The sequence below is a fragment of the Pelobates fuscus genome, chromosome 10 (assembly GCF_036172605.1).
Source record: "Pelobates fuscus isolate aPelFus1 chromosome 10, aPelFus1.pri, whole genome shotgun sequence".
Taxonomy (NCBI): domain Eukaryota; kingdom Metazoa; phylum Chordata; class Amphibia; order Anura; family Pelobatidae; genus Pelobates; species Pelobates fuscus.
This window is the reverse complement of record NC_086326.1, coordinates 119,313,404-119,338,235: the sequence shown is the minus strand read 5'-3', so window position 1 is coordinate 119,338,235 and position 24,832 is coordinate 119,313,404. Positions and strand designations below refer to the sequence as shown.

Here is a 24,832-nt window from a genome sequence, read left to right as displayed (position 1 = left end):
AACCATTCCCCATCAAGCAACTTCTGAAAGAATCCGCCCTGTCTTGATGATGAATAAAATGGACCGTGCACTTTTGGAACTGCAACTAGAGCCAAAAGAGCTATATCAGACTTTCCAGTGTATTGTGGAGAACGTAAACATTATCATATCCACCTACGGTGAGGGAGAGATCATACCCATGGGAAACATCATGATTGATCCAGTTCTTGGTAATGTTGGCTTTGGTTCTGGACTCCATGGCTGGGCATTTATACTCAAACAATTTGCAAAGATGTATGTGCAAAAGTTTGCTGCAAAGGGTGAGGGCAAACTGACACCAGCTGAACATGCAAAAAAAGAAATGGAAGACATGATGAAGATGCTTTAGGGAGACAGGTATTTTGATCCTGCCAATGGAAAGCTTAGCAAGGCTGCAAAAAATGCTTATGGAAAGAAGGTGCCTAGAACATTTTGCCAGCTCATCCTGGACCCAATCTTCAAGGTTTTTGATGCAATCATGTACTTTAAGAAAGATGAAACTGCTAAACATTTCGAGAAACTGGATGTCAAGTTGGACAGTGAAGACAAAGATAAAGAGGAAAACAACTGTTAAAGGCTGGTATGAAACACTGGCTTCCTGCTGGAGAAACTCTTATACAAATGATTACCATCCACCTGCCATCACCAGTAACTGCTTAGAGGTACCACTGTGAGCTGCTGTATGAATGACCACCTGATGATGAAGCTGCTATGGGCATAAAGAACTGTCACCCCAAAGGTCAATTAATGATGTACATCTCAAAAATGGTGCCCACCACTGATAAGGGAAGGTTATATTTTTTTTGAAGAGTCTTCTCTTGTGTTGTCTCCACTCGCCTCAAATTCAGAATTATGGGACCAGATTTTACTCCAGGAAAGAAAGAGGACCTTTACCTAAATCATATCCAGAGGACCATCCTGATGATAGGGCGTTATGTGGAGCCAATTAAAGATGTTCCCTGTGGGTTTGGTGGGTTCCTGGTGAAAACTGGGACAATCACCACTTTTGAACATTCACATAACATGCGTGTTATGAAGTTCAGTGTCAGCCCTGTAGTGCGTGTGGTTGTAGAAGCAAATAACCCTGCTGATCTTCCAAAACTTGTGGATGGTCTTGGGCGTCTACAAAAAACACACAAGTAGTGTTATGACGCTGGTTCAATTAATGATAAATATATAATAAGCAGCACTATATACAGTGAACAAGCTCTATCACATGTGACCATATTAAAAATAAATACATAAAGTGCGCTGTGTCTTTAAGATCACTAAATATTGAAATAAAGTGAAAATATGTTCAATATTATATAACACGAAAAGTGATCAAGTGCATACGTGCAAAATCATACTTATAATTATGTGCAAATATTCTGCAAAAATATTGAAGTTTTTTTTTTTTTTTTTTTTTAAACACACAAAAATACTTTGGAATATACCTTTAGTCTTGTATATCAGTATTCCAATTTAAATCTCAAAAAAAGGGAAATACAGGGGGCGTGGTCTGGATGCCAGCGAAGATGGCCGCATAGAGCGAGAGCTCCGCACCCCGGCGCCCTAATAAAGCACTGTAACCGGCTTAGCCCTGGACTCCCCTGTTACTGCGGCCAATGTCTAACCGCAAATCGCTCAAGAAACGAGGCACCAGCGACGCTCCGTCCGTGGTGGACATGTTTGGGGCCCAGAGGCCTGCTACACGCGGCCCGACCGCGGCCACGAGCCCGAGCGCGTCTCACCGCGGGGACCCAACCCAGGCACCAGATAGCCCACCGGAGGACTATTCCAACACCATCCTTCAGTCCATTGCGGACGTTAAATGCTATCTGGCCGAAGAAAATAAAAAATCTGCCACAGAAGTCAAGGCGCAAATTGCCGCCATCGGAGTACGTACAACCCAGATCGAGCAGCAAATGAGCACCGTGGTGCAAGCGCACAACCAGTCGGTCACCCTAACGAATTCCCTCCTCACCAGAGTCACAGACCTCGAATTGGAGCTGGAGGACGTCTCCAACCGCTCCAGAAGAAACAATCTGCGCATTCGTGGCCTACCTGAGGCGGTGGGGGACACAGAACTCGAAGAGGTCCTCCTCGCCTGCTTCCAAAAGAGCCTCCCCGATATCCCTGTTCACCTTTGGCTAGTGGACAGGGTTCACAGGGCCCTACGGGCCAGTGGGCCGAAGACCAGCCCGCCCCGCGATGTCATCATGCGGTGGCATTACTACACGACCAAAGAGGCCATAATGCGCCAAAGCAGAAAGGAGACCTACGAGCATCAAGGAACCAGCTTCCAAATCTTTCAAGATGTGGTGCCTGCCACCCTCCTTCGCCGCAAAGAGTGGAAGCCGGTCACTGGCTTGCGCTTTGCCTGGGGATACCCTTTTAAGATCCTGGTCTTCAAGGGCCCCAGGCCATCAGTGCTGCTCCCGACGACGGATATACCCACCTTTCTTGCCCACTTGGGATTGGACCTGCCAGCAGATTTCCAGACCCCGCACTCTCACACAGGCCTTTTGACCAGGCTCGATGTGACCCCCAGCGTACACGATTCTCAGAGGGACTAACGCTAGCACTGGGCGGACACTGGGTCCCGAGTGTGGACTGTGAGCAGGCCTATACCGGCGCCTTGGACACTCTCTAGGACCACATGAGTATAAGTATATTGTGTATAATGCCCTGAATCCATTCGAACCTGCCCTAAGAAGTTACTGGTAGCACTGGGCTATAATGGGTTGTCATGGTCTGGGGACGGGTGGTAGGTAATTATGCTAGAGGTCCCAGATAACCAGGTGACTCGAGTCCTTAGCATAACTCCAGAGAGCTGTAGGAGAGCCCGCAGCATCACTTTCCCCTCAGTCACTGTATATTATGATCGGGCACCCTCCTGAGAGATGCAGGGACACCCTTTGTGTGCCAGGAGAGCCGGAGAGAGGGAGACCGGAGGAGATGTGAATGACACTAGGTGGGCTTGTTTGGGGTGGTTTGGGGGCAATGTTTTTTGTTTCTTGCATGCACCCACAGAAGTTAAGGTTAGACTGTTGCACTATGGATGGGCAGGGGGGGGTGTTTTTTTTTCACTGAGATGGGGGGGGGGGCACTGGCGCATCAACAACATTCACTATCAGGCCCAATATGGCGGACGGGAGATCCCAAATGAGCGGGAAGCCCAGCGCCGCCCTGTGATGACGCGGTGGGATGGGTTTGCCCGGCGGTGGGGAGGTTGTGCGGAGATCTCCCTTGGGAGGGGCCTCCTCTTCCGGCTGCCTCCCCTTCGCCAGTCCGCCCGTAATGTGCCCGGGGGTCCTCCCCTTCTTCCCCGACGGCTGAGCCGTGGGGGGGAGGCGCCCGATACGGCTCCCCCCCTGCTCCCCCCCCCCATGGGATCCTGGGTATCGCTGCACCCGGGCTTGAGGGTTTGGGGTCCTGGACTTACTACGCTCTAATTGGGCTCCGCCGGGGTGCTCTTCGGCTGTGTCTCCCCCCCGTCTTGAGGTGATTCCCTCGGCGTGGAGGTGATCCACCCCCAGAGCTCCTGGCACGGCCTAAGACCAGGACTACTATTGTTTATAGTAATATTGTTTTCTTGTACAGTATTTTGTTTTGATCTGTTTTGTTTTGTTTTGGTGTTGAAGCTGCAGACACTAACGTGACCCCACTACCTCAACTACCTATTTTCACCAGACGCGACTGCGTACCCTATGCGGCCGCATACCTCCCCCCGATCCCTCACCCTTTCCCCCCTTACCTTCCCCTGCCCCCCCTACACCCCGACTGGACCTGCGGCGGGAGACGGCACCGACACATAAATCACACTATCAGTGCAGGCACGCGGGTGCCCCTGGTATTGTCAGATACTCTGCTTTGCAGCCCCTCTTCACACAATGACACTCAAACTAACGTCCCTGAACGTTAACGGGCTTAACAGCCCAAATAAACGTAGACTCCTCCTCCGTGAACTCAGACGCCAAAAATCGGACATCGCATATATTCAAGAAACCCATCTGTCACTCACCTCAGGGCTACAACTCACTAACCATGTGTACAACAGGGCATACGCTTCCAGGGCACTCTGTAAACGAAATGGGGTGGAGATACTAATCCATAAAAATTGCCCGTTCACGGTAACCCACACCTATGAGGACGGGGAGGGCCGGTACGTGGTCCATTCGGGCACGCTTCACTCCAATACTTACCACCTAGTAAACTTATATGCCCCCAATGCTTCCAATAGGGAATTCTGGACTGAATTAGAAACCCTGATTATGGGCCTTCCTAGGGGACTGCTAATACTGGGGGGTGACTTGAATGCCACGCCATGCCCGGCGCTAGACAGAGGGTGAGGTCTTTGTTTGCCTAGGTCCCAGAATAGGGGGGGTCAGGACAAATTCTTGCACACATTTATCCAACGCACGGGCCTACTCGACCCGTGGAGGTTCCAACACCCAAGCGTGCAGGATTATACCTTCTATTCGGCAGTACATACAACGTACTCCCGTATTGACATGTTCCTGGTCAACCCTTTAGCCATGTCGTGGATCGCAACTTCTAACATAAACCTCATATCATGGTCTGACCATGCTGACATTGCTATAACCGTCAGACTACCAGGCCCACACGCCCCATGGAAATGGAGGTTAAACGCCACGTTACTCAGACACCCCCAAACCAAAGAGAGAATACTTGCAGAGATCACACGTTATTTCCAGGAAAACGATACCCCAGACATCTCCCCCACTACACTGTGGGCGCCCATAAACCAGTACTCAGGGGTCTGCTAATTAAGATGGCCACACACTTAAAAAAACAGAAACTAGAGAAGTTAGCGGACTTACAAAGCCTCCTACGCAGGGCCGAAATGAAAAACAAACAGGGAGCCACCCCACACACGATTAGAGAACTAACAGACGTCAGGCGCCAACTCAGAGAGCTTATGCTGGATGATGTCAGTAGAGACATGGTCCGCACTAAGCGTTTTTTCTACGAAAACGCAAATAAAATGGACACATTATTAGCGCGAGCCCTTAGACCTAAGTGTACGACGTCTAACATTGCAGTCATTAAAGACACACAGGGACGTATCCTCAACAGCCCTAAGGACATTAGCGACGAATTCACCAAATTCTACGCCCAACTGTACAATCACTCCCCAGCCCTTACCTTTGAGAACAGGACACACATGGCTCAAATTACAGAATTTCTGCAGAAAGCCAACCTTCCACTCCTACCGACGCATAGCACCGCGCCCTTAGGAGCGCCGATAGAAAATGAGCAATCACAGCCCTTAAAGGAGGGACAGCCCCGGGCCCAGATGGGTTTGACGGCTCCTACTATAAAACTTTCAGGGAACAATTGGTCCCCCGCCTAGCCGCGAAGTACAAGACCTGGACGGAAGACAACCAGCCCAATGCCGACCTAGCCACAGCAGATATGGTCCTGATCCCCAAGCCCGATAGAGATGCCACGAATGTGGCAAACTACCGCCCCATCTCCCTCATCAATTTTGACCTTAAAGTCTACGCGAAGATCTTGGCGACCAGACTTAACCTCATCCTCCCCAAACTGGTCCACGCGGACCAAGTGGGTTTCGTCCCCAACCGGCAACTCTATGGTAACACTAGACGGGCGGTGGACATAGTGTGGTGGGCGGGCAAGACGCGAGCGCCTTCTCTGGTCCTTTCCCTGGACGCAGAGAAGGCGTTCGACAGGATACAGTGGCCCTACATGTTTGCTCTACTAGAGGCAATGCACCTCCCCGCCGCGTTCATAACGGCGACAAAGGCACTTTACACCTCCCCGAGAGCGCAAATAGCAATCCCAGGGGTCCACTCGCACCCCTTCGAATTGAGGAATGGCACCCGCCAAGGCTGCCCCCTCTCCCCCCTCCTCTTTATCTTGGCCCTGGAGCCCCTACTACACCTCATACGCACGAACCCGGCGATCCAGGGGGTGCGGGTGGCCACCGCAGAATTTAAAATATCGGCTTATGCCGACGACATCTTGCTTACTGTCACAAGCCCTCGAACCACCACCCCACATGTACTAGGGATCCTCGACAGTTATCACCAGGTATCTGGGTACAAAATCAATATTGACAAATCTGTCGGCATGCCAATAGGGCTGACAGAAGCGGACATTCAATGGCTGCAGCAGACGATAGCCCTGAAGATTAGCACACAACCCATTACATAATATGGGGTTAGGCTAACGCCAACCTACGAGGACCTGTATAAGGAAAACCACCAGAGAATGATCGCGGCGCTACGGCGGGACTTGGATAGATGGCATGATAGGCCCATCTCATGGCTGGGTAGGCTGCATGCCATTAAAATGAACCTCCTCCCACGCCTCCTTTTCATTTTCCAGGCATTGCCGGTCGCCGTGACTAAATCTGACCTTACACCCCTACAAACCGCAATAGACAACTTCATCTGGGCTGGAAAGAGACACAGAGTAGCAAGACACACCCTATACACCCCGAAGGGGAGGGGGGGGCTGGGACTCCCACACCTCCACCTATACTACTTGGCAGCCCACTTAGCGCAAATTATAGAATGGCATTCACCACCTGACACACATAGATGGTTTGACCTAGAAACGCACCTCATGAGCACTGATCTCCCCCAGTTTTGGATGTGGGTCCCGAAGCCCGACCGCCTGGAGCTTCGCACCTCCTGCCCCGCCATCCTTAACTCGATTCGGATCTGGAATGCTACTGCACACAAATTTGCCCTCACGCACCCAGTCTCGCCATTGACACCCTATCTCCGCAACAAAGCGTTTCCACCAGGCATGACCCCTAGAGACTTTCGAGCCCTTGAGAATACGGGTGTACAGCGCTACTGTCACCTGTTCCAGGACGGTTCCTTTCACACTTTTGACAATCTCAAAACGAAGGCCCCACTAACCAATAAAGACTATTTCTGCTACCTCCAACTCAGGGACTTTGCCAAGAAACCCGAAATAGCGGTAGCGGCCAGGGCAAAGCCCACATTCTATGAGGCGTTATGTATGTCTGACGGACCGCGTGCCGGCCTCATCACCCGCCTCTACAAGCAACTAAGTGCACCCACAAAAGACTCCCACACATCCTCCTATATACTACAATGGGAGGCTGAACTCCAACAAACCCTTGACAGTGGGGACTGGCAAGATATATGGGAGGCGGCGGCCAAATCCTCAGTCTGTGTCATTCACCAAGAGCAGTGCTACAAAACACTGATGAGGTGGTACACCACCCCAGTGAAGCTGCACAGAATGTGGAAAACGCCCTCGGATGCCTGCTGGAGAGGCTGTGGAGCCAAGGGTACTTACCTCCACATGTGGTGGACGTGCCCTAAGGCCTCCCTATATTGGGAACAAGTAACTAAACTCCTGACAGACGTACTCCACCAACCGATTAGACCAGACCCCTGGACGTGTCTCCTAGCCAAACTCCCACCCAGGGAACAGAAGTTAGTGAACAAGATTAACTTGGCGGCCAGACGCGCTTTGGCGCAAACGTGGCTCCAGGTAGACACGCCACCATTGGACAGAGTTATAGGTAACATCAAGGAAGCTTTCCTCATGGACAAGCTCACTGCACAGGTGAGAGACACATACACACACTTTCTCAGGGTCTGGGAACCATGGGAGGCATACATTGACCCGTGAGCCTGCACTCCACACCCCGCCCGGGGATGGAGAATGTCCCCTTTTTTCTTTTCCTGCTGTTCCCTGCCGTCTCCCGACGGAGGACCCCACCCCCCTTCCCTTCTTCCCCTCCCCCGCTTCCCCCCTCCCCCCCCCCACCCGGGGCCACTGCCTCCTACCCTATTGGCATGTCTCGGCCTGTAGGCCAAACTGGCTGCTACTCCCGACAGATGTACCCCACCGAGAAAGATGCTGACCGAACTGACATGCACGGGGTCACTGAGTGCATAAACGGGTTGGGCCAGAGAATCAAGGGCAAAGGTTGGATCCCTGGTAAGACCCTCACCACCAACCAGCGCGACCCCTTACTTTGCTTGGAGCCGACCAAGAGGAGACTGGCCCAGGCATCCACCTGGCCCCATCTTTCCCACACTCCCCGCCCTTCCCTTCCCTCCACACTTCAGGTTAGGTGCTTCAACTTTTCCACACAGTTTAGCAGTTTTTAAAGTATACAAATATAACAGTGACCGTACAGTATGTTGCAGTGAACACGGGAATCACCACAGAAACTCTATATATAATGAGGGTGTTGGCATACGTCATAACTGAATTCATATGCAGCAGGGTGGGGTGGGACTGGGGCAGCGGACTTCTGCACAGGCCCTCACAGGGCTGCCGACCGGGATACCTTCGGGTGCCGAGGCCGACACAGCCGTCCCCCCCCCGTTCGACACACAGAGTGAACCAAGTATGCACCTATTGTGGTGGAATCTCGGTAAAAATAAATTTAGTAGGCCGAGATTACCACGTGGCATGTGTACGTGCATATGCTGACGTATCGATCAGTTGGTTGCACGAGGCAAGATACGATCAGTAGTGTACGGAGCATGTGCAAGAACACAGGATATAGTATTCCCCCTCCTCCATTGTGCTGGACAAGCCATGCGGTCAAACAGGAAGTTAATTCTTATTTGTGTTGATTGGTTAAGAGAATGTGCGGGTGGAGCTTAATATGGGAGGAGTTATATGCCTATATAAGGAGCCTGCACTATTGTCCGGGGCTCAGAACTTGCTGTATTTTGGTGACGTTAGTCCCTCTGAGTCCCGATCGGTGATCCAATAAAGAATCTCTTCCTTCCTGAAGAAACCTGTGTCCATCTCTCTGTGCTTGGCTTCCGTCAGTTTCTCCGGTATCATTTGGTGCATTGGCCGGGAAGCTCATCGTTCAACGGTAGCTGAGAGGCAGAGGCGTGAGACGGTCTATCTTTGCCCACGTTCTCTACGGCTGCACCCCTGAACTTCTGCGTGGACCTCCCTTCGTCTCGGCGCCACTGGTCTGTTGTCCAGGAGATCATCGGCCTCTACGTGAGAAGTGCTGGGGTGTCCCCGTCGATGAGTGTGAACTCAGGTTCAGGAACGAGGAGGTAAGACAACTGCTGTTTTAGACGGCAGGACCCACTAGGGGTATACCGATTGTGCGGTAGGCCCAAAGGGGTTTTGAATCTGTGTATCTGCCCCCTCTGTCGGAGGGAAGGAGCGAAGGCGCACCGCTCGATCGAACGCTCTTTAGTCAGACCGTTTGATTTTGTTAGTCAGGCGGGGTCCTGGTGTAAATAGCCCTAGCCGGACACCGGTGTCTTGTCTAGACTAGCGTTCTAGGGTGTATATTACGTTCGCTAGGTCGGAGGGACCGGGAGACTAAGCGGCGCCTGTGTAAATTCGGTTCGCTAGCTCTCAACCTATCTGGGCTAAGTGGGAAGGCGTGTAAATTTGGAACCCACTAGACTTTTGATAGTGCGACTAAGAGGCGCCTGTGTAAATTCGGTTCTCTAGCTCGCTATATGTGGTGATTGGGCAGTGTGGCTAACCAAAACGGGTGTATATAGTTTTAGGTAGTCCATCAAGGTACTGGCCAATAGTTTAGTTGGGAATTGTAAATGTGTTAACGATTGTTTAGTAAAGTGTATATCTTGTTAGATAGCGCGAGCTCAGCCGTCTAGCGAGAGTGTTAATAGTGTGTTGCTGTATTATAGTGCACGGTACCATAACCCTGTATATTTACTGACACTGTATATAAGTACTAATCATTGTCGTCCATTGCATGTTTAACACCATAACCACTAATAATTGTATTGTGACCTTAACTTGTGCTTTGACCTATGCTAACCGTACTGTAACCGCTATTTGTAAAAGACGATGTTACTGGGGTGTGTTATAGACGGGTAATTCGTATATAGAGAATTATAGCGTGGGTGACTGTATAGTTACGCCAAAGGGCATAATATTGATTATATAGTGACTGGTGTAGCAGCTGTGTGTGTACGGGAATTCCCTGAGTGTTTATTGTTATTGTGTACGTTTCACTTGGTAACCGTACCACGTGGTGCTGTTGCCAGAGGAAACGGGTGTGACTGTTGAATAAGTACGCGTGTATAGTATTCGTTGTCGACGACGTTCCATTGTTAAGTATGGGTGCGTCGCAGTCAACGATCCCGGATCCCTTAGGTTGTATGGTGAAGAATTTTAAAAAGGGATTCAAAACTTGTGATTTTGGGGTTAAGATGTCTCCTGTACGTTTGGTCACTTTGTGTACTAGGGAGTGGCCTACTTTGGTTGCGGCATGGCCGCCACGTGGCAGTTTGGATCCAACTCTGGTACAGCGCTTACACGTGGCTGTATCAGGTAGGCCTGAACTTTACGGCCAGTTTCCTTATGTTGATTGTTGGAGACAGGCCGTAAATGACTCGCCAAAATGGCTCCGGACATGCCACGAGGAGCAATGTCGCCTCATGGTAGCTAGGACTTGTTCGTCCACTAGGACTGGTGTTAGGCCCATTTTGGACACGCCCCCTGAGTCCGAGATCCCTATGCCGCCCCCTTACTTTCCGTTAAGAGGAAGTGACGCAAATGCAGGAAGACCTGCAGCCCTCCCCTCATTACCCCCATCCACTTCCGCTTCCTCCTCCAGTACAGGATCCACCCCCCCTCGTACTAAATCTCCCCTTCCGGAATCAGAACCAACCCCCATTAAAAACGAATATCCTGATTTGGCGCCACTTCAGACTTCCGGTCAAGCTTCATCTAGCTCGACTCGAAGTGTTTTATTTACCACCTTTTCCCAAAACCAAGCTCCCACATCCCCATACCCTATTTCTCCCCGACTGGAACCCATGACTGACGCCCCTCCACGTAGCCCCATACAGACCCGACAGTTGACCGGTGCCCAACAATTAAAGCACTATCAGATGCCTCTTCGTCTGAATCCCGGGTCAGCCTATATCGATGCCGCAGGTCAAATGGCACACGCTGACCCTGTCTTCGTATATGTCCCATTTACTACAACCGATCTTTTAAACTGGAAGACCCACAATTCCTCGTATACTGAGAAACCACAAGCTATGACGGATCTGTTCACCTCAATAGTACAGACACATAACCCGACATGGGCTGATTGCCAGCAGTTATTAATGACTTTATTCAATAATGAGGAAAGGACAAGAATAAATCAAGCAGCCATTAAAGCACTAGAGGATAAAGCCCGTACTTTAAACCAAGCCAATCCATCAGCATGGGCCGCAACACATTATCCCAACACCGATCCCGATTGGAACGTAAATGGTGCTGATATGGCTCAACTCAGAGCCTATAGAGACGCTATAATTGCTGGCATGAAAGCCGGAGGAAAGAAAGCCATTAACATGTCGAAGACAGTTGAGGTGATTCAGAAAAGCGATGAAGCGCCCAGTGTCTTTTATGACCGATTATTGGAGGCATACCGCTTGTATACCCCCTTTAATCCGGAAGACGCAGATAATTCCCGAATGGTGAACTCCGCCTTTGTCAGCCAAGCTTACGGAGATATTAAGCGCAAGCTACAAAAGTTAGAAGGGTTTGCAGGTATGTCAATCACCCAACTAATGGAGGTAGTGAATAAGGTTTATATGAATAGGGAAACAGAAAGCAAGAAGGAGGAAGAGCGCAAGATGCGTAAAAAGGCTGATATGCTAGCGGTAGCGATCGCAGGCGTAGATAGACGGGGCCCAGATAGAGGCGATAGTAGATGGAGTAGGGAGCCTTTGAGTAGGAATCAGTGCGCGTATTGCAAGGAAGAAGGGCATTGGAGGAACGAATGTCCGCAAAGAGAGCAGTACGAGAGAGACCTACCCAGGGCAGGCTATGGAAACTTCAGAGGCAGAGCGAGAGGTAGAGGAGGCCCCGGAGGGAGTAATGGTTATAGAGGGAGTAATGGGAACAGAGGAAGTGTTAGGGAAGACAGGTATATTCCAGCAGCGCAAAGGTCCCGCGATAGAGAAGGTAGGGACTTCGTAGGATTGGCTGACACGGTCATGGAGGACTATTGATACCGACCGGGCTCCATCCCCCTTGGTCGAGCGGAGCCTATGGTCGATGTATCAATAGGGGGAAAAAGGAGTGCGTTCATGATCGACACTGGTGCTGAACATTCAGTGGTGACCAATCTAGTTGCTCCTCCATCTGGAAGGACTATTACTGTGATAGGAGCAACTGGAAGAAGTGCTGAAAAACCGGTTCTTAAAAGTCGACTCTGTACATTGGGAGGCCACGTAATAAAACATCAATTCCTTTATATGCCTGAATGTCCAGTCCAATTGCTGGGACGTGATATGCTGTCAAAATTACAAGCGCAGATTACGTTCCTACCAAATGGAACAACATCTTTAAAGTTTAATGGACCTTCAGGTATCATGACATTATCTGTACCAAAGGAAGAAGAGTGGCGACTTTATACAGCGTTGACTAGCCAAAACCCTAGGAGTGATGAGACATTATTTAACATACCAGGAGTTTGGGCAGAGAACAACCCACCAGGACTGGCCCGCAATATTCCACCTATAAAAATTGAACTGAAACTTGGGGTTTATCCAGTGAGCCTAAGACAATACCACATCCCGCAGAAGGCTAAGAAGAACATCCAATCCTATCTGGATAAGTTCATACGGTATGGTATCCTAAAATTCTGTACTTCCCCCTGGAACACCCCATTGCTGCCTGTTCAAAAGCCCGGTACAGATGAGTATCGACCTGTGCAGGACTTGAGAGCAGTCAATGATGCGGTTGTTAGTATACATCCAGTTGTACCCAATCCATATAACCTGCTTGCTTTAATCCCGGGCGGGGCTACCTACTTTACAGTCTTAGACCTCAAAGATGCCTTCTTTTGCCTCCGAATTGCCGCAGAAAGTCAATGTATTTTCGCTTTCCAATGGGAGAACGCTGTAACGGGCTCAAAACGCCAAATGACTTGGACAAGACTACCCCAAGGGTTTAAAAATTCACCTACCCTATTTGGTTCAGCCCTAAGTCAAGATCTACTGGATTTCGAGTCCATCCCAGGAGAGTGTGTCTTGTTACAATATGTAGATGACTTGTTGATAGCAGCAGTTACAAAAGAAATCTGTCAGCAAGCAACGCACGATCTACTGCACATTCTCTGGAAGGCAGGATACAAGGTGTCTAGAAAGAAGGCTCAGTTGTGTTTGCCAACTGTCAAGTATCTGGGATTCCATATCTCTGAAGGTCAAAGGATTATGGGGCCAGAGAGAAAAGAAGCTGTCTGCCAAATACCAATACCCAAGAATAGAAGACAAGTGCGAGAATTCTTGGGGGCAGCAGGCTTCTGTAGGATATGGATTCCCAGCTATGCGATACTAGCAAAACCTCTGTACGCAGCTATCAAAGGTACAGAGCACGACCCCTTCTTATGGACCCAAGAACAGCAAACGGCATTTGAAGATGTGAAGAAGGCTTTGATGAGTGCCCCAGCATTAGGTCTACCTGATCACACACGACCATTCTACTTATATGTACACGAGCAAAGAAGAATGGCTGTGGGAGTATTGACACAGTACTTGGGATCATGGCAAAGACCTGTTGCCTATATGTCTAAGCAATTGGATGCAGTGGCCAGCGGACTTCCACCTTGTCTAAGAGCAGTAGCTGCAGCCGCACTGTTAGTAGCTGAAGCCGATAAACTCACTCTGGGTCAAGAACTTTATGTACGAGTCCCACATGCAGTACAGACGTTGTTGGATTACAAAGGAAATCATTGGTTTAGTAACAGCCGTATGACCAAGTATCAAGCAATGTTGTGTGAAAACCCAAGAGTGCATTTAGAGACTGTAAACACCTTAAATCCAGCTACCCTTTTGCCACAACCTACTGAAAGTCAACATGATTGTTTGGAAGTAATGGATGAAGTATTCTCAAGTAGACCAGATCTTCGTGATTTTCCCATCCAGAACCCCGATGTTCAATATTATACTGACGGCAGTAGTTATGTGAAAGAAGGGATCCGCTATGCAGGATATGCAGTAACAACAATAGACAAGGTGATAGAAGCTCGGCCACTGGCGAAAGGAACATCAGCACAAAAGGCAGAATTAATAGCACTAACACGAGCGTTACAATTGGCTGAAGGTTTAAGAGTGAATATCTATACGGACTCTAAGTATGCGTTTTTAACCACTCATGCCCACGGAGCTTTGTATAAAGAAAGAGGACTACTGAATTCAGAAGGCAAAGAAATCAAGTACGCAGCTGAAATCCTACAACTATTGGAAGCAGTGTGGGAGCCGAAAGAAGTCGGTATCATACATTGTCGAGCGCATCTGAGAGGAGATGGTGATGTAACCAAGGGAAATCGGATGGCAGATAGTGCAGCTAAGCGTGCTGCTGAATCAGGAAGACAGGAGTATGTGGGGCATATAGCTGCTCTTATACCAACTCCACTGTCCCAATGGACTCCAGTTTATACAGCTCAAGAAGAGGAGTGGTTAAAGACTGAACCGGGAAAGTATTTGAAGAACAAGTGGTATCAGCTAGAAGATGGAAGAATAGTCATACCAGCATCACTAGCGGTAGAAATTGTCCAAAATTATCACAACGGGACACATTCTGGGAGAGACAGTACTGAAGAATCTCTCAGAAAACATTTCTACATACCTAGATTGTCCAACTTAACTCAGGCCATTGTACGAAGATGTGTAACGTGTGCTAAAAATAATGCAAGACAAGGACCAGTAAAGCCACCAGGAGTCCAGTTTATGGGGGGACTCCCCATTTGAGATCTACAAATAGACTTTACAGTGATGCCTAAATCGGGTGGACATCGTTACCTGCTGGTAATTGTGTGCACCTATTCAGGCTGGGTAGAAGCATGTCCTACTCGTACAGAGAAAGCAGGAGAAGTTGTAAGATTCCTGCTACGAGAAATAATACCCCGATATGGACTACCCTGTTCTATAGGATCGGACAATGGTCCTGCTTTTGTTCATCAGTGCCTACAACAACTGACTCATATGCTTGGTATAAAGTGGAGGCTTCATACTGCATATAGACCCCAGAGTTCTGGTAAGGTAGAGAGAATGAATAGAACTATAAAGAACCAGTTGGCTAAAATGTGTCAGGAAACCCAACTTAAGTGGAACGTTCTCTTACCCATAGCTCTATTGCGAATCCGCAGTACCCCTACCAGAAGGATGGGCCTCTCTCCTTTTGAAATTATGTATGGGCGACCACCTCCCGTACTTGGTAACTTAAGGGGGGATTTGAGTCAGTTGGGAGAAGGAATTACCCGGCAGCAGGTTGTAGAGTTGGGTAAGACTATGGAGGAGGTACAGAAATGGGTACAAGATAGATTACCTGTGAATATTTATCCCCCTGTTCATAGTTATCATCCAGGAGATCAAGTGTGGATTAAAGAGTGGAATAATGTACCGTTAGGGCCCAAGTGGAGAGGTCCTTATGTTGTTCTTTTGTTTACCCCTACAGCGATAAAAGTAGCCGAAGTGACTCCGTGGATACATCACTCCAGGGTTAAACCAGCAGCAGTCGATTCTTGGCAAGTTACAGCAGATCCAGAGAATCCCTGCAAGATCCGGTTAAAACGCACTACTCAGTCGGAGTAACGAGGAACTATTGTGGATTACAAATTTTATTGTTACAGGTGTGTGAGTGAGAAGGCCATAATAAAGCCTGTCCGCTTACCAACACATAGTGTATAAGCCAGGAAAGTCTCGAAGGGACACCTGTGAAGACGAGCAGAACTCCATTCCCTGCAGCCCTCACATCCTGGAAGCTGAGGCGCCATCGCACGGACGAAGACTGAGGATGACGGCGAAAGATGTGCTTTTGATAGTGTTTATTTATATGTGTTTTTATATTCAGGAAGGTAGAGGTACCGACACTCCTAGCTGTGAGGTATGCATTAAGACTACGAGAACAGGTAACCATATTTCCCAAACCCTAATTTGGCATTCACAATACGAGTGTAAAGGAGATGTATCGAGATGTAGATACTTAAATATAGACTATAGTGTGTGCCATTTAGGAGTAGGAGAACCTAAGTGCTTCAGTCCGGAGTATCAACCTCGTACAATTTGGTTGACTCTCAGGAATGGAGATCCTCAGGGGACCCTAATTAATAAGACAGTGTTAGAATCCGTACATTCTTCGGGTGTTCTGCTATTTGATGCGTGTAAAGCGATATCGAGTGGTAGAAAGCCGTGGAATGTATGTGGGGATCTTAGATGGGAGAGGACGTATGGGTCTAATGATAAATATATTTGTCCCAGTAGTAAAAATAAATATGTAAGTCCTAGATGCCCAAATAAAGACTATAACTTTTGCCCATATTGGTCTTGTGTGGGGTGGGCGACTTGGGGACAGACAGTAGATAAAGACATGATAGTGACTAAGTTGCCGACTAGCCCATATTGTAAGTCTATGGAATGTAATCCCATCCATATACTTATAAATAACCCCGATAAGTTCTTAGACAAATATGGCAATTTATTTGGGTTTCAGATATACGGGACGGGTTTAGATCCTGGGACATTATTGTTTATAGGGATAGAGACTGATACGGTATCCTCCCAGACTCATCAAGTATACCATTCCTTTTATGAAGAGATGAGTATAGATAATAAGATCCCCCATAATGCTAAAAACCTGTTCATCGATTTAGCCGAAAGTATTGCCGGTAGTCTTAATGTTACCAACTGCTATGTGTGTGGAGGTACTAACATGGGAGACCAATGGCCTTGGGAAGCAAAGGAGGTAATGTCCGGTTCTGAGGCAATTGACCAATTAATATCTACACAAGCCGATTATCATATGAGTGTTAGAGGTAAATCTGAGTGGAGATTAAAGACCTCCATCATAGGTTATGTTTGCATAGCAAGGAAAGGAATAATGTATAACACTTCTGTAGGAGAATTAACTTGTCTAGGGCAAAAAGCTTATGATGATGATACAAAGAATACAACTTGGTGGTCGGCTTCAAATGTCTCAGAACCATCAAACCCGTTTGCTAGATACGCCAATTTAAAGGATGTGTGGTTTGATTTATCCATCACATCTACCTGGAGAGCCCCATCAAATTTGTACTGGATCTGTGGTAAGAAAGCCTATTCGGAGTTGCCACAGGACTGGGAAGGGGCATGTGTGTTGGGTATGCTCAAACCATCCTTCTTCTTGTTACCTATTGAAACAGGTGAGACTTTAGGTGTTAAAGTGTATGATGTGAATCATAGGAAGAAAAGGGGACCCATAGAGATAGGCGCCTGGGAAGATAATGAATGGCCTCCCCAGCGTATCATAGATTATTATGGGCCAGCCACGTGGGCTGAGGATGGTACCTTTGGTTACAGAACCCCTATTTATATGCTCAACCGTATTATAAGATTACAGGCGGTGGTTGAGATTATCACTAATGAGACATCACAAGCGCTCAATCTTCTAGCGAAGCATAACACCAGGATGAGGACAGCAGTCTACCAAAATAGATTAGCCTTGGATTACCTTTTGGCAGTAGAGGGAGGTGTATGTGGGAAGTTTAACCTGAGCAATTGCTGTCTTCAAATAGATGACGAAGGGCAAGCAATAGCTGAGCTTACTAGCCATATGGTTAAACTAGCGCATGTACCTACTCAGGTATGGAAAGGGTATAATCCAAGTAGTTGGTTTGGTAGCTGGTATGAGTGGTTTGGAGGGCTTAAGGCAGTGGTAGGTGGAGTCCTACTGATTTTAATGTTGTGTCTACTCCTGCCGTGTCTTATACCCCTAGTAGTTAGGTCTGTGCAAAGCCTGATAGGAAGTATAGCAGAGAGGAAGGCTGCTGCACAGATAATGGCGATTTATAAGTATAAGGCTTTAGATCAGGGAGAACCAATGCAGGAAGATGAGTGTTAAAAGATTCACATCATAAGATAAGTCTGGTCTGGTTCAAGGTAACTTGCGGTGTATGCAAACCAAGGTTAAGTGATGCCTCAAGTAATTGTAAAATATCAAGAGGCATCAAAGGGGGGAATGTGGTGGAATCTCGGTAAAAATAAATTTAGTAGGCCGAGATTACCACGTGGCATGTGTACGTGCATATGCTGACGTATCGATCAGTTGGTTGCACGAGGCAAGATACGATCAGTAGTGTACGGAGCATGTGCAAGAATACAGGATATAGTATTCCCCCTCCTCCATTGTGCTGGACAAGCCATGCGGTCAAACAGGAAGTTAATTCTTATTTGTGTTGATTGGTTAAGAGAATGTGCGGGTGGAGCTTAATATGGGAGGAGTTATATGCCTATATAAGGAGCCTGCACTATTGTCCGGGGCTCAGAACTTGCTGTATTTTGGTGACGTTAGTCCCTCTGAGTCCCGATCGGTGATCCAATAAAGAATCTCTTCCTTCCTGAAGAAACCTGTGTCCATCTCTCTGTGCTTGGCTTCCGTCAGTTTCTCCGGTATCACTATAACTATGCCAGAATGAGCCTGTTTCGCTGTGTACCTGTTGTGGCTTCTGCGTAAGCCATCTTGCAAGTTAACTGACAACCTGTATTCTTTTTTTCCATTGCTACTAAGGGCTTCTGCGCATGCCGTGTCAATGTAACGTGTAATGATCATTTTCTTTGCAAGTCACAACCAAAAATAAAGAATAAAAAAAAAAAAAAAGGAAAATACATAATCATAGGACAGTATGTTTGATAAATAAATGTATAAAATATGGAAAAGAAACTCTCACAAAGGTAGAGCAATTTAGTCTGCTCTAAACTGACATGGCATCTTGTGCAACATATGCAAACTGGAAGCTGTGGTGACAGTAGAAATCTTTATTGATATTCACAGAATAAAAACCGCTTTCCAGGCTGTAAAGTCCCTTCTTGTAATGCTTCCTCCGTGTAATAATGAGTTATTGACTCCTCTGGTCCTGCGCCGGTGTTTTTTACAGGACCCGGAGTGCCGAACACAATCTCTTTCAGTAACACTTCCGGGAGGCGGGGCTTGCGGCCGTTGAGCGTAACGACGTGATTACGTCACAACAAGATGACGCGTTTTGCCGATATGGTCGGCTTCATCAGATCTGTCCACAGTTCACCACAGTCTTAATTTAAGTCTCATTGAAGGGCGTGATTTGCCCAAAAGAGTCTCTCCAATTGGCTATTACTTTGTATCTAATTTACATGCAAACATTTGCGGTCTAGATAATAGGGGATAATCACGTAAACTACTGAAAAAGCAAAAGTATTTTTTTTTTCTATTGCAATTCCATAATTAGTTACAAATCAAAAATAAAAACATAATAAAAACATATTCACATGAACCCAATTAGAAATACAGCTATGGTATAATATACAAGACATTTTCCACTTAATATAAAATATATATATAAAACCTTATTAAACTAATGTACCTATATTTCAAGAGGAGACAAAAAAAAGGAGTAAGAAAAGTTAGTCTGCATAATACTAAAACAAATTATGTAAAAAATTCTAATATCTAGAAATCATCCAATAAACTTGGAAAATTATATTTAAATAAAAAAAATAAAAAAAATTAAAAAGATCAAACTCTATATTCAGGCCACGTGGTTCCAAGGTTTTTAATCTATGTACCCATTTCATTTCCTCTTTACCTATTCTTGACACATGGTCTCCCCCTCTATGAGATTTATTTATTATTTGTATTCCTAAAAATGTCAACCCTCTGGGGTCCATATTATGCTTTGATTTAAAATGTGCTGAAACACTATGTTGGTTAACTCCTCTTAGAATGTTATTAAAATGCTCTCCTATTCTCTTGTGAAGTGGGCGTATAGTACGTCCCACATATTGTAGTCCACATGGACATATTAAAAGATAAATGACATTCTTTGTAAAACAAGTAATACAATCATCAATATTAAATTAATTTCCATTATATGTACTTTTAAATTTACCTATACCCTTCAAAGTTTTATTTTTACTATATTTACATCCAGTACATTTACCACATGAATAAAAACCTTTTCTATCATTCATTAAATGTTTATGTGTAACTTTCCTAGGTTGATTTTGAGTTAAAATAAGATTGAAATTAGGGGCACCTCTAAATGTTATAAATGTTTTTTGCGGTAGGATTTTGGCCAACTCTGTATCTTCCTTTAGTAGCTGCCAATGTCTGTTAATTATCTTTTTAACATCTTTATGTGCAATGTTAAAGTCAAACACTAATGGCACATTACTTAGTTTATTTTTTTTATTGTCATCTTTTGTCTGAGCTTCCTTTCTCTCAATTAAATCTTCTTGTTTTAAAATAACTGTTTCATCATATACCCTATTTACCAAATCTTCCGGATATCTTTTGTCTAAAAAGTGTCCCTTTAAAATTTGTGCTTGTTGTTTAAAAATTTCTGTATCAGTGCAATTTCATCTAATCCTTTTCAATTGACCTTTAGGGATATTGTTTAGCCATGGAGTATAATGTCCGCTATTGTATAACACATAGTTGTTTGCATCAACGTTTTTAAAGAAATTTTTCGTTTTTATTTCATTATTTTCTATATATATATATATATATATATATATATATATATATATTTCCAAGTCTAAATACTCTATTTTTGTAGTACTATATGTACTAGTTAATTGGATACCCCAGTTGTTTTGATTAAGACTATTTAAAAACATATCCAAATCATCTCTACTACCTTTCCATATTAATATAAGGTCATCTATATACCTACATTATAGGGCCAAGTTTGCCCCCCACCTAGTGTTGCCATACACAAATTTGTTCTCCCATCCTGCCAAATATAAATTGGCGTAACTGGGGGCAAACTTGGCCCCCATCGCAGTACCTTGACGATGTACATAATATTTATTATTAAAATAAAAATAATAATTTTCTAAAATCCAACTAATGCTCTCTACAATAAAATGTATACATTCTAAAGAAATTTTTTGAGAGTTTTCCAGTTGACTACGTATCACTTGACACCCCTTATCATGTGGTATAGAGGTGTACAAAGATGATACGTCACTGGTTACTAATATAAAATTTTGTTCCCACTTAATAGTTCTTAAAATCCTAATAATGTCCGTAGTGTCTTTTATATAGGAGGGCATGGTTTTTACTAAATCTTGTAGATAAATATCCACAAATTTAGATAGGTTCGCAGAGATGGAGCCTATACCGGAAACGATAGGTCTCCCTGGTGGATTTCTAATGTCTTTGTGAACTTTAGGTAATGTATAGAATGTGGGTATACGGGGAAACTCATTTTAAAAAAAAATTAGATTCATTATCATTTAAAATAGTAGAGTCCCTTCCTTTTTCCAAAAGTGCATATAGTGTTAATTGTATCTCTGGGGTGGGGTCCTTACTTAATTCAGTGTACACTTCTCTGTCATTAAGTTGTCTATAACATTCTTTTAAATATTGTTCTGTATCTTAGATTGCAATACAACCCCCCTTATCCGCAGGTTTAATGATATTTTTTTCATTACCCCTTAGTTCATCCAGTGCACATTTCTCATTGTAACTTAAATTAAAATATTTTTTAAAATTTTTCTTTTCAAGTCTCTCAAAATCACTAGTTACAGTTTTCTCAAACATGTCAATTTCACTGGTACGATAGTTTCTTGGGTAAAAGCTAGATTTTCCAGCCTGGAAAGCGGTTTTTATTCTGTGAATATCAATAAAGATTTCTACTGTCACCACAGCTTCCAGTTTGCATATGTTGCACAAGATGCCATCTCAGTTTAGAGCAGACTAAATTGCTCTACCTTTGTGAGTGTTTCTTTTCCATATTTTATACATTTATTTATCAAACATACTGCCCTATGATTATGTATTTCCCTTTTTTTGAGATTTAAATTGGAATACTGATATACAAGACTGCATTTTTTCAGAATATTTTTTGCAGAATATTTGCACATCATTTTAAGTGTGATTTTGCATGTATGCACTTGGTCTTGGGCATCTGGCTAAGTCTGACCCTATGGTGCAGTGCATCATTGAGGAATCTGGAGAACATATTATTGCTGGAGCTGGAGTGCTGCATTTGGAAATATGCTTAAAGGATCTAGAGGAGGACCATGCCTGCATTCCAATTAAGAAATCTGACCCAGTTGTTTCTTACTGTGAAACTGTAAGTGAAGAGTCAAACCAGCCATGACTGTCAAAGTCTCCTAACAAGCATAACCGTCTGTATGTGAAGGCCCGTCCATTCCCTGATAGCCTTGCTGAGGATTTTGACAAAAGAGACATGAGTGCTCGCCAAAAGTTGAGGATTTGTGCCCGTTACTTGGCAGATAACTATGAGTGGGAGGTTACAGAGGCTAGGAAGATCTGGTGTTTTGATCCCAGCAGTACTGGACCAAACATCATGACTGATGTGACAAAAGGAGTACAATATCTAAATGAAATAAAAGACAGTGTTGTGGCTGGCTTCCAGTGGGCAACAAAAGAGGGTGTTCTCTGTGAAGAAAACATGAGAGCTATCCGATTTGATGCTCATGATGTTACTCTTCATGCGGATGCCATTCATAGAGGTGGTGAACAAATCATTCCTACACCCGGGGCGGAGCCTGACCTCAGAGTGAGCCAGACGTGGTATGCCGGAGCTCCAGACGAATTGGCTGACAAAGTGACATAACCCGGCAGACACAGCTGCCCAACTAACCTAAAGATGTACCAAAGGTCAGGGGAGCCCAGGGGAGCAAACAGACACCTCAACCGAGCGTCTATCACAAGGAAAACCTGGGATCCTTGCTGCAGCCTGCCTGGCGTGGGGCTGAGGGGAAGCGGCCGGTCCCCTTGTGATTCGGGACGGGATCTGGTCTTGTGGCACTCCTACCCCCCACCCCTATAGACCGGTGGGGGTTATCCCGGTCCCTACAGGGCAACTCAGAGAAGTTACCCACACTCGCCTTACTATCCAGGATGCACCGCCTCGAACCCGTCACTCCAAAATGACGGACGCCAATTCCTTGCAACCACATGGCAAAGGCATCGTGCAGAGGAGCCCGTATATCTCCACTACAGACTCCCTGAAGAGGCTTGAGGAAATCTTCCAGCGCTTCTGGCTGAAGATCCAACAACGAACCTCAGCAATGAAAGCCAACACTCGGCCAGGAGTATAAAACAGCTGGTGCATGGGGCCCCTGAAAGCAACAACTGGTATGGGCAACTTGCTGGTAGCATGGCTCACCCAGCATCAAAACCACCGCCAGCCTCCAACCCAAGTGCATGCTGTCTACCCAAGCCGAAAAATGAAAGGGCCTCAAACTGATGGCAACACGCAAGCAGACGGCGGGACACCCAGCGACACCGAAGACCCAAGCGGCTGACGCACAGAGTCCAACGCTGCACCACACAAGGGCTGAGCCTGAATCCTGCCAGAACACAATCTTAAGTCAAGTCAAGTCTACCTATAAGTGGGAGATGCAGTGGAACACCATACTCTCGGTCTCTCAGCGGATCAGCCAACTCTCACCTAGGACCCGGGGTCTGAAGTGTTCCTGGATTCTGATATACCAGCAGCTGGCATAGGGTGAATGTGGACAGACCCCCCCCCCCCATGACTTAGTCTGCTCCCCTTACCATACTAATAGCTTAGTTCCCATTGTCTGTGTTTTTACTCACTAAGCCTATATTCACAATTTATCTAAGCAATCTGCTTACAGCCCCTTAGGGGACATAAGCCATTGAGTTGCCTGTGGAGATAAGCCTGTTGTCATTACCTCATGCTTCCAGCAAGCTACCAATCTTGCTTTGCTTCACTTTTAGTTACAGTCATGTCAACTCACACACACTGATCTTATACCTGCACAAGCACACCCAAAATGTCTGTGTTCTAGAGTCATCCCATGTTACTCTTGTTATAATATAAAAATGTGCACAATAAAGCTTTGGGGTGCCTCAGGCTATGTGGACCCAGGGCATACTTGAAAACGGGGGACATCTCAATGTATTTTTTCTGGTAAAATATTTTATAAATAAATAATATGCACTTCAAAAAAATAAAATGAAAAATGATTCCTACAGCCCATCATTGTCTATATGCATGTGTGTTGACAGCCCCATCTGATGGAAACAATCTATCTTGTGGAGATTCAGTGCCCTGAGCAGGTAGTTGGAGGCATTTGTGGTGTCTTGAACAGAAAGCATGGCCGCATTTTGAAGAATCTCAAGTGGCAGGCACACCAATGTTTATAGTGAAAGCCCACCTTCCAGTCAATTAATCATTTCAATTAAAAATTGGGTTCACTGAGAACGAACACTGGTGGCCAGGCCTTCCCACAGTGTGTATTTGATTATTGGCAGATTCTTCCTTTAGATCCTTTTGACAATACCACCAGGCCAAGTCAAGTTGTAGCCAAAACCAAGAGGAAAGGTCTGAAGGAGAGTGTTAAAGCCCTTGGATAACTTCTTGGACAAGCTGTAATTGTCCCATCTATTCTCTGCCCAACACCATGACTGGCTTTGGGAAATGGACTCTAAACTTCTTGGGCGATAGTTTTTTTTTTAAAGAAGCTTACTCTTTACCATCCTATTGTACTAAAGTGGGACATCCCCTTAACATTCATCTCGATGTTTCACTGTACTTTTGGGAAGACTATTTATTACATATTTTGTGAGCTCTCCTTATCATGTATCTGGGGTAACTCATGAAATCGCAGTCTTTTAATGGGCTGCTTGGTGCCAGACAATAAGTTGTAATACTGCGTAGTCACAGCATGAATATCAATAACGAATTAGAGTAAATTAATTAAAACTTATATTTGTGGGGGGGGAGTGTTTGATATGGTCTATTGAGTTACATGTCAGAAGTTTCGTGCAAATATGTCTTTCCCTCTAGCTTCATAGATGCAGTTAAGTTGTTATATGACTGCCC

The 24,832-nt window shown here is 45.8% G+C and overlaps 1 pseudogene; it reads left to right on the top strand.

The window, feature by feature from the left end:
- The first annotated feature begins 2 nt into the window (after positions 1-2).
- Positions 3-24,462, top strand: LOC134575137 (elongation factor 2-like; annotated as a pseudogene).
- The last annotated feature ends 370 nt before the right edge of the window (positions 24,463-24,832 follow it).